Below are 11159 nucleotides of genomic sequence, written 5' to 3'. Positions count from 1 at the left end.
TTTGTGTCGTAGAATACATTACAGTATTTAATATCGTGTACCTTGGTATTCTTTTCTTAATTTACTGTAATTTCTTGTTTCCTATAATGCCAAATCTTGACAATATGGTGAAGGTTGAGTTTTGATCTTATTAGTTTTATACCTATGTTTATACAAGACCAAATTAAGACTTAGTTAGTTTGTGATTTATATTAAGATCTTTCTTATAATATTTGTTATGTCTTAATCTTAATACTATATTATGCTTTTGTCTGGAAAATCAGTGTTAAAATATCTTAATTTTGCATATCCTATTCCATATCCTTCCATTAGGAAAAATATGGTTTATAAATCATATATGCTAAGAAAATCATATAAATTAGGTGTAAGGTAAGAATAGAGAAATCTTAAGGTAGCAGAAAAATTAATGCAATATATGTATAAGCAGAATTAAACAAGGTAACTGTTAATGTTGCTGAAGCTGATTCTACAGTTTTAATTACGGAGGCTAAAAGGCCTTTTAAGGCCTCCGTAGTTTTGATGGAATGTAAAAAAAGCTTATTATGAATATGACATCTGATGACATGGAGCTACAGCATATAAAAATAAAAAAAAAGAAAAAACTTGGACACGTCCCTTTTAATTTCCCGAATTTTTAATAAAACACTTTTTAAACGTAGCATAATAATCTAGAGCAATTAGATTTATTATGAGAATCTAGAGTTTTATATCTATTTAATTTTATTGACTATGAAAATCACGTGTTGTGCGAAATATTAAAATAATATAAATAATATACCGGCGTACTATGATTGAAAAAAAATAGCGTCAGCGATGACTATGAAATGAAGATCGTTGTCATTTTATATGGGAAATAAGGACATTTCCCATATAAAATGACAACGATCTTCATTTCCCAGCCAACTGGACGCCGTTTTTTCGATCATACGGCAGTCATAGGGAGTCTTCTTCGCAGTAACTGGGAATCGCTTGGCAGTAAAGTGATATTTTGTCAGTACTTGTACATTTTTTATTATGTGAGACAACCCTCGGTATTTTGAGTCAAATTGTCGTTATGAACCTTGTGTTACAATTTCAAATAAACCATATGCGAAAATGTCAAAAGTTGGCATATGATATGTCATTTTAATCAAAGTGTCATTTTCAATTGAATAGAGTAGAAATATACTGAGGGTGCGATTTCAAAGTCAAAAGTTGTAGTCATTTCCGGTGAAACAGGAAGTGACGAAAAATACTTGAATACGTCAATCAATCTTAATTTATGTTATATTACCACAGATTAGGTATACTATATGTATACAGATAAAAATCTTGTCCCTAATTCGTGGTACGAAAATTGTTTTTTATGGCGATGAGCAAACGAGTAAAATCTGTGCGCAAAAATAAACTCGCATTTAAACCGCGTAGTAACTGATAGGCCGGTCAGGCGCTGTGCACAATTTTGCGGCCATAAGTGGGCGTGCTATGTGCGCAAACTAGTAACCTAACTAGTGCGCGACTCTGAAAATTGGAACCACGAAAAACAATGCTTTTGACGATAAGTTTATAATGTGTGATATTACTAACATACCATATCTCGTTTTTTTATCTGAAAAAATAAAAAAGTTGTAGGGGGTGAGCCATTTTTGAGACGCACCCGGTATAAATCTTTTCTTATAAACTTCATATCTGACTACATATAAATACGAGAAAATTCAGCTGGTGTGTTCATTGTTCATCTCGTGATTGCTCGTTAAAAATTTGTTAAAAATAAGAAGGGAGTTTCATATATTATACAGAGTGTTTCAAAAAACATGAGCCATTTTTCGTGTGGAGATTCCGCACGTAAAAAAATTGTGTGCGGATTATGTAGGTACTCACATTTGAAGTGAAACTTCTTACTAAAAGCTATTAAATTGAAGGATTTAAAGAAAATCTTTGAAAAAGTAATATATTAAAAATTAATAAATAATTTGGAAAACCAGCATATCTGCAAAATGCGTATTTTTCACCAGAACGCTTTAAAGTTTTGCATGTGATATTTGGCTTTTAACGTCCGTATTTTATTGATAAGTATACGATATGCCGTATAGGTTAGGTTAGGTTTAGGCCCATAAAAAAAACAAAAAAGAAAAAAGAATTGATGACCGAGAAAATATTACGGATGTTGGATAAGAGACAAATCATATATATCATACAAGAATAAGGACACATCTGTGTATAAAAAATTGGATAAAAAGATAAGAAGAAAGTGCAAGTATTTTAAGGGGTGGTAGATCTCGATAAAAGAAACATATTTTCTTTTTATCATTTTTCAAATAAGTCTAAAATAACGGAGTTATTTTACTTTGAAAATTTCAAAAAAAAATGATTTTTTGCTAAAATTTTGAGAACCACCGGATTTTTTCTGGATTTTCTTTCTTGTAAATTTAATCTAACACCTATGTTACCATATTATCAAGAAATTATGTTTTTTAACTAAAATCTAAAAAAAATTCCAAAAAATTTTTCAAAAAAGAATTTTCAAAATTTTTTTTGCGAAAAAACCTTATAGGCGTGTTTCTGGGGTTGAACTATTCTACCCATTAAAATACTTGCACTTATTTCTAGGACACCCTGCATATATATTCTCATAAATCAACCTATAATGGAAGCAAATCCAGTTTGTAAGCACTCTGGGAACAATATATGTCGGATTTATTTATTTAGCGTACCTATGGGCGTACATGGATTTAATTACAATATCAAATGTATATATTCAAACACAACCGAGAACACAACATAACATGTAAACAGATTGTCACAAATTGTGAAAATAAAAATAGAAATTTAAAAATTTATAAAATATTTTACATAATATAGTACAAAAAGTACACTTAAATTTTAAAATCGAGGCTATTGATCAGTTCAACACGGTGTTTCTGACTTCAAAGAAATCACTCGCTTTTACTCCATATGTTGTAAGAGGACATTCAGATACAATATGATGAACAGTTTGACGCGGTTCTCCGCAGTCACAAGTCGGTGATCAAATCAGTCCCCATTTATAAAGAGACGTTCTTACCATAGGTTCTTACCCTGTTGAGTGCCTTCCACTCGTGGCGAGGCAGCTCCATTCCTGGTAGAGCTGCTGTAGGGTCGATGACATAAGCTGCTTGATTTGGTATCGAAGAGTCCCAGTATTTCCTTCATTTATCATTTATATTGTTTTCTCCCAAAAGTTGTTACATAATAATTATTTATATATTATATTAATATATTTAAAATAACAAATATTTCAGCAATTTTATAACAAACAGAAAATATTTTTTTTGCTCTCCCTGTGTATCTGTGTATCCAATGAGTTGATATAGCCAGATGGAATATATAGACTTTCGTTGATTTATAACCCAAATTTCACCTTTTAAAATGTTCACATTTATGATTTTACCAATGCTTATTCAAGATCATGTTTTTGTCAATTTTACACACATTTTTTATGTCGAAAACTATTAGAGATAGCTAATTTCCAAAAATGTAATAATATACCGGGTGTTCCATTTAAAATAAGAAAGACGCTACCACTTTCCGAATGATGCGGCAACATTGTAACGTGTTGAAAATATTTTAGAAGATTGAGCAGGTGCTTTTATGTAAAAATCCGAATATTCAAAAACATTCTATCTCCATAAACGTAAGGTGCCATCGTCGTGAATCGCCCTATGCAGGGTTGTTCACCACATACGACACGGAGTATTGTAGCTTAACAATTAGATTTTTACAAATTGTAAGTTTTGGGTGCGTTGAAGGACTATTAGAGCTACAATTTAAAAATAATTTTACAACATACCCAAGAGTATCCCAAATAAGTAAAACATTTTAAAAAATCGTAACTCCAAAATTACAGTAGCTAGCGAAACGCTAAAATTATACTTTCTTATACAGAGTGTCCAAAAACTTATATTAAATAATTATTAGCTTAAAACGGCAATAACTTGTTTAATTTAAATGGAACATCCTGTATATATTACGTGATTCAGATGCACAATTTAACTGTCTATCAAATTATATTATACCATTTTTAGCCGACCATACCAATATAGGTATGGTAGGCTATTAAGATCGGTAAAAAAAAAGTTTTTTTAATTTCACTGAAAATGAGTTATTTGGGTCATAAATGACCTAAATACAAAATATTTTCATAGTGTCTGTCTGTCTGTCTGTCTGTCTGTCCGTCTGCTGTCTGTAACATGATAACTCAAAAACCGCTGAACCGATCTTTACCAAATTTGGCATAAAAATACTGTGGCACCCGAGAATCTGGCCATTAGTTTTTGGTGGGGGTGGGGGTTGGTAAGGGGGTATGGGAGGGGGTTAAAAATTTTAAAAAATTGTAACTCCAAAATTACAGTAGCTAGCGTAACGCTAAAATTATACTTTCTTATACAGAGTGTCCAAAACCTTATATTAAATAATTACTAGCTTAAAACGGCAATAACTTGTTTAATTTAAATGGAACATCCTGTATATATTACGTGATTCAGATGCACAATTTAACTGTCTATCAAATTATATTATACCATTTTTAGCCGACCATACCAATATAGGTATGGTAGGCTATTAAGATCGGCAAAAAAAAGTTTTTTTAATTTCACTGAAAATGAGTTATTTGGGTCATAAATGACCCAAATACAAAATATTTTCATGGTGTCTGTCTGTCTGTCTGTCTGTCCGTCTGCCGTCTGTAACATGATAACTCAAAAACCGCTGAACCGATTTTAACCAAATTTGGCACAAAAATACTGTGGCACCCGAGAATCTGGCCATTAGTTTTTGATGGGGGTGGGGGTTGGTAGGGGGGTATGGGAGGGGGTTAAAAATTTTAAAAAATCGTAACTCCAAAATTACAGTAGCTAGCGAAACGCTAAAATTATACTTTCTTATACAGAGTGTCCAAAAACTTATATTAAATAATTACTAGCTTAAAACGGCAATAACCTGTTTAATTTAAATGGAACATCCTGTATATATTACGTGATTCAGATGCACAATTTAACTGTCTATCAAATTATATTATACCATTTTTTACCTTTCTCTTCAATTTTTCGTAGAAAATGCATTTGTGCAAATTATGCAAAGTGATAATGATAATTTTTATGATTGCAATACAATATCTGATCAATAAATAATCTTCAGTAAATATGTAGTATTAAAAACTTTGATACCCTTGGAGAAAAGAGGCCTTACTTTTTTTACTGCAATTTAACAAAATTGAAAATATTTCAAAAACGGTAAGGTTTAAGTGTGATAAACCTTAATCAAATTTACCTTTATTTTAATCGTAGAATCTAAAAATAAAATAATATAGAGGGTATTCCATTAACAAAAATACAACTATAATATTCTTTACATATTTGGGACACTCTGTATCTTGTAAAAATATTTTTAAATTGTAGCTCTAACGGTCCTTCAAGGAACCCAAAACTTACAATTTGTAAAAATCTAATCGTTTAGCTGCAATACTCCGTGTCGTTTGTGGTGAACAACCCTGTATATCTATATCATTGTTTCACATGAAACAATGTACCGTGTGATCGAATAAAAACGGCGTCAGCGATGGCTATGAAATGAAGATCGCTGTCATTTTATATGTAAAATCATATGGTATATTCGATCTTACGGTATTTTATGACCTATATTAATTTTTATTCGATCATACGGTATTTTATGACCTATATAAATTATTTTTTATCCAACTTTATGTTGATAGATAATTTTGATATCTAAAATCGATGTTTTTGTTCAGTAATTATATATTTTATACAATTGTTTTCAGCTGTATCAGTACCGTAAAATGGGGTGAATAGAAACATAGGGGTGAATAGAAACAAAATTTCTGAAAAAAATCAAATCACGATTAAAAATATTCAAAGTAAAAAGAGTCGACATATCTAATTTTTCTATCATTGGTAATACACAATAAAATGTAAAAACTATATTTTTATCTGTGGCAGCACTGTTTCTGTCAATCAGCTGATCAATAAATGTGAGAGGGGTTCTCGGAAATAAAATCCTAGATTAGGTAGTTTACTAATCAGCTGTTCCAAGATCAGTGCTGAGAGTAATCAGCTGGTAGTTTAATTACGAACGGTTGGATCATTAGATTTACCGGGTTAACAATCACATTTAAATATATTTCGTAAAAAGAGATAAATTAAACAAATAATCCTAATATCCCTCTTTAACGATTGTATAAGATCTATTTTTATCCTATTTGTTTTGCTTTAAGTATACTTTTTAGTTTCTGTAAGACTATTTTTTATAAAAACAAAATGTGTTTTATTTTAGGCTTTTTTAAAATTATGCCATTTAAAACAAAAACACTATAAACTTTATTTTAATCATTTATTTACTGCCAACATAATAAACATTCCATCATATTAATAATAAAAAAATATATCAATTTTTATCTACCAATTGTGATGAAAATTTTCAGAATTGTCTATCAAGTTCCATTCTTTCATTATGCCTGGCTATTTTAATCTAAATGTTTTAAACCACTTTTCTGTAGTTGAGTTTTCATTTTTTTCCTATTGGGTGTCTCCGATAGTGCTTTTTCGCAGTCAGTATCTTTAGAATTACTTGTTGGTTTTTTATTTATTTAAAATCTAGAGTTACTTGATGCTATGCTGATTGGCTCATTTTTACGGTCACTAACAAAATATCATGTATTTGATCAACATTAGATAAAGTGATTTCGGACAAAACGGTTATTAAAAAACTTTATACTTCTATGCGGACCGTTACGTTTAAAATTATCCTAGAAATGATCAGCTGATTAATTCTACCCACCTCATTAGGAGGGTTAGTAGGATCACAACATATGGCAAAAATCGAGTTATTAGGATCACTTTCCGAACGCATTGACTCGTTTTGAGATCACTTTTCGAACGTCTGGATTAGTAATCCTATCAATCCGATCAATCAGATCACAATTTCCGAAAAGCCCTGAGATCGATTTATCACCTATTTTGTATGGCGCGAAAACTTTATAAATAAAATATTTATTTTTAAAGTAATACTTAAGCTGGTACATGTAAGTTGTTATATTATATGTATTATTAATTATTGCTAAACCTACTTAAATATGTAATAATTATCTGTTTCTAATCACCTTGTTGGAAATAGAATAGATAAAAACCTTAACATCAATGTGTGTTTCTATTCTCCCGAATAGCAGGTGAATAGAAACACAAAAGTTATTTTTATTTAATATTTATATGCATATTTTTCAAAAATCAAATTATATTTATACGCAAAGAACAAACAAAGACCCATGTTTTAAAATATTCGGGAACATAATACCACATTTTTATCAACCGGTATATCGCTAATAGCCTACGAAACTGTTTCTATTCACCCCATTTTACGGTATGTCGAAACTACAAAAAACTTTGTTAAAGAAGAATCATTTACGCTAATGAACTATTATACAAAATATTGACCAAAAATGTCTTAATAACTTTTACCTAAAGTAACAATGGCTTATTTAATTGAACCTGATTTACAACACCCTTACAACACTTAACGATCATATGGTATGGAATTGAATTGGTATATTTTAGTAAAAAATATCAAAATTACTGCTTGTAAAGAATGTTTATTAATGTGTCGTATATACATATAAAATAATATAATAAACAGACTGTAATAAGAAATTTATTGCGAATATTTAAAATATAAAAAGTAATAAGAAGTTCGTTGTATATAAGTATTGTGTATAGACATATAATACATCAGATTAATCATTAATCATATCAGTTTATTAAATATATATTATATTAAGCTGCTTCGAACTACAAAGGGTTAACTAAAAATCAAAATACGCCTTATACTTTTGGAAGGAGAATATATGCATTTTGTCTATATATTTTTATGGTTAAAGTTGTTTGATAATGAGATTCCAGAAAAACAAAAAATAAACGACAAATTATTTGTAAATTTAACCAAACAACATGGTAAATCTTTTAATAGAGGAACGTAATATAATTAAGTGTATAATAATGAGCTAAACTCAATTGAGCAGTAAATACATTTGCTCATTTTGTAATATATAGTAAATATTAAAATATTTTCTAAAAGCTAATATAAAACTGAGCAATTTTTTACAGCATTATTGTTCTCGTACACCGACAGTCCATATAAAGTATTAATCGCAGATTATTCAATATCTAGCTGGATATCTTGCAGTGGAATTCTATAAAATGAGAAAATCTTTGTTATGTCTACTCGTTATATATATTTTTGTTAATTTAAGTGCAATATGACTGTTGTCGAACAACTAACGGAGTTTCCTACACCATGTGCTTCACTTTTATTTATTTAAAGCATTTTTATTTTATTCAATGCTCAATCATTATGCATTTTGGAGAATATCACACCTGACTGAAATACTACTAATAATCATTAATACCACCAAAAAATTATATCAGAACCCCTTCGACCAAAGTACTCCATAAAGAAAAAAAACCATAAATCAATCTTAATCAACAGGACATTAGATTGGATTACGCGTGACTAACGGCAACGGTGGCGCACGTGGATTATTTGGATCTTCACTTGGACAAAACCGTACACCTTCAAGCGGTCCATTTCTCAGAGTAATATCGTTGATTGAAGAAATAAAAAGACGCACAATCTTATAGGCGATTTCGTGGCACAAAAGATGTCCGAGATGTAGCTGGCGTTACCATCAGGCTGTCCGATCGGGCTTCTCCGCATTGCTGCGCGCTGATACTCGTTTACAGCGCAGAAGATAAAGAATACTATACAGTAGTTCTGCTTTCATTCGACAGAGTGGGTGGTTGCCGGAGACAGTGTTTTCAGAACTACGGATTAATCCGTAGATTTACGAATTTTGGGTACACTACGTAAATAATACGGATTTTCTATCATTAAAATCTAAGAGTTTCCATCGCATGACGGGCTTATAGTCCATTGCGGGCTATATAATTGTAATGATAAAGAAATAGGATTAAACCTAATTTTAATGAAGATATTATATATTGCTTTATGTTTCAACTATTCTTTTACATGAAATAAAAAATTCTGAAGAATAGAAATGTTTTGTTATATTTAGAATATTGTATTTTTGTTGTTTACTCCATGTTTAACACGATTAAATTTTTAATACATAAACGCGGATTTTTCATCGAATGTTATTTTCGTCAAACCTATTACAGATATTACATATTTTAATCTGGCAACACTGTCGCTTTCAGTTTCACACCGTCTTTGATATACCTTCGCTAGCCGAATTAAAAGGAATGAGTGTTTTATGCGTTGGCCGCAGAACGACTGGTGGCTCCACCGTATAGCACTTGGGGGAAAATCAAATCAGCCTAGTCAAGAATTCGCCCATTAGGTTGCGTATCTTCCCAATTCTTTCAATCAACGGTATTATATAGAATATTATACGGTAATATATAGAATTATATACATATAGAATTTCAATATCTCGCCGGATTTTTTCAGAGAATGATTGTTGTTGATCAAATCAATAAAGTACAAATCGAAGTTTTGGAATGTTTTGGAGAATTATGTGTGCGTAAAATACTGTATGATCGAATAAAAACGTCAAAGACGGCTGGGGAATCACAATCGCTGACAATTTTGGCGAGGTTAATCTCTAGACGTCATTTACTAAAACATGTCTAAAATTGGCACTAATTATAGGAATATTAAAAAAGGATACAAACTTTCCAGACACAAATTTATTTCCAAAAAAATATTTTTTTTGAATTTCAAACTAGGTACATCATTTCAAAATCATTTATAGTCAATATAAATATAAATTACAACCTTTTTGAGGCCAACTGGCAGTTAACTCCATTAAAAGATAAACAAGAATACGGGCTAAGTAAATGGCGTCTAGAGCTTGACCTCGCTAAAATTATCATCGATTGTCATTACACAGCCGTCTTTGACGCAGTTTTTTCGATCGTATGGTATTTCAAAGCACACACATTTTCAACTCGAACTACTCAAGTATTTATTATAAGTGACACGAATTCTAGTGGATATGGGTCAGGTCTCTATGGATATACCGGTCAGGTTAAATGACAAATATGGAACTTTTTGAAGAAGAAGAAATAATTTCTTCGACTTGATTTTCTTTGTCCGTTTCCATGTCAGGAACACTTTAGCGTTGAATTAACTCGTTGGGTATGCATGATAGGTCGCAATTCGTTTTCGTCTAACGGCCATCTGAAGTCAGTAGGGGATAACCGTTTTGTTAATAAACGAATTTAATCATTATCATGCAAAAAATAAATATCAGTCATAAAAAAACCTCCCCCCAAAAGAAAAACACGCGGGATTTTACATATTGACCAGACTATTAGTTTGTGCAGTTCAAAAATTTCGTTTGAATAAAATCCGTTTCGTTTTCATTGTTAATTGAGCATTACCCTGGTTTTAGATAGTTGTGGCATTTGTAGGTTAATGTAACGTCACAATTGGTTTATTAGGTTGTTTCTCGAGTGTGTATTTAATTGTTAGGTGAGTTTTATAAGATAGTTTAATATTGGTGAAGTTCGGTTTGTGCAAATCAGTTTGCGCAAATTAACTGATAAGTCATAATATGCAATCTTTCGAAAATATGCAGAGATATCCAGCTGTGTATTAAATAAACTGTGTTATACATACAGATATTAATAAATTTACAAAAAAATAAAGATAATACATATAAAAATATAATTACAAAGTTCAGTTTGTTTAAGAGATGTTATTTATAATGATGTAATGATTAATAGTAGAAGCTTGTGAAAATAAGTCTAGTTTTTCGTTACTGTAAACTGTAGATAACCGTGTCTGCTTTTACCTGCCATTCTATTTTATATAAAGTATTAAATGCTGGTACGTCAATTTTGAAATTATTGATACACGCCTGCTTAGTTGAATTAATAAAAAATTGTGCATACATAAAAAAGACAGTGCGTATCATAAAAACAGAAATTATGCTGAAAATCTTATTCCTAGAAGATAGAAATCTTAAGTTTCTGTCAAATGGCACTTCTTCTACACTTTTCTATAAGTAATGCCTCTTTCAGTACTAGCTGAGAATAGGTAGTTCAAGTTTCTAGCTGTAAATTTGTGGATTTTTTTTTATTTTACATTTTAATTTAGTAATTACTGTAATA

This window comes from Sitophilus oryzae, unplaced genomic scaffold, assembly GCF_002938485.1.
Source record: "Sitophilus oryzae breed Bouriz unplaced genomic scaffold, Soryzae_2.0 scaffold_499_pilon_pilon, whole genome shotgun sequence".
Classification (NCBI taxonomy): Eukaryota; Metazoa; Arthropoda; class Insecta; order Coleoptera; family Curculionidae; genus Sitophilus; species Sitophilus oryzae.
This window is presented reverse-complemented; position numbering follows the sequence as displayed.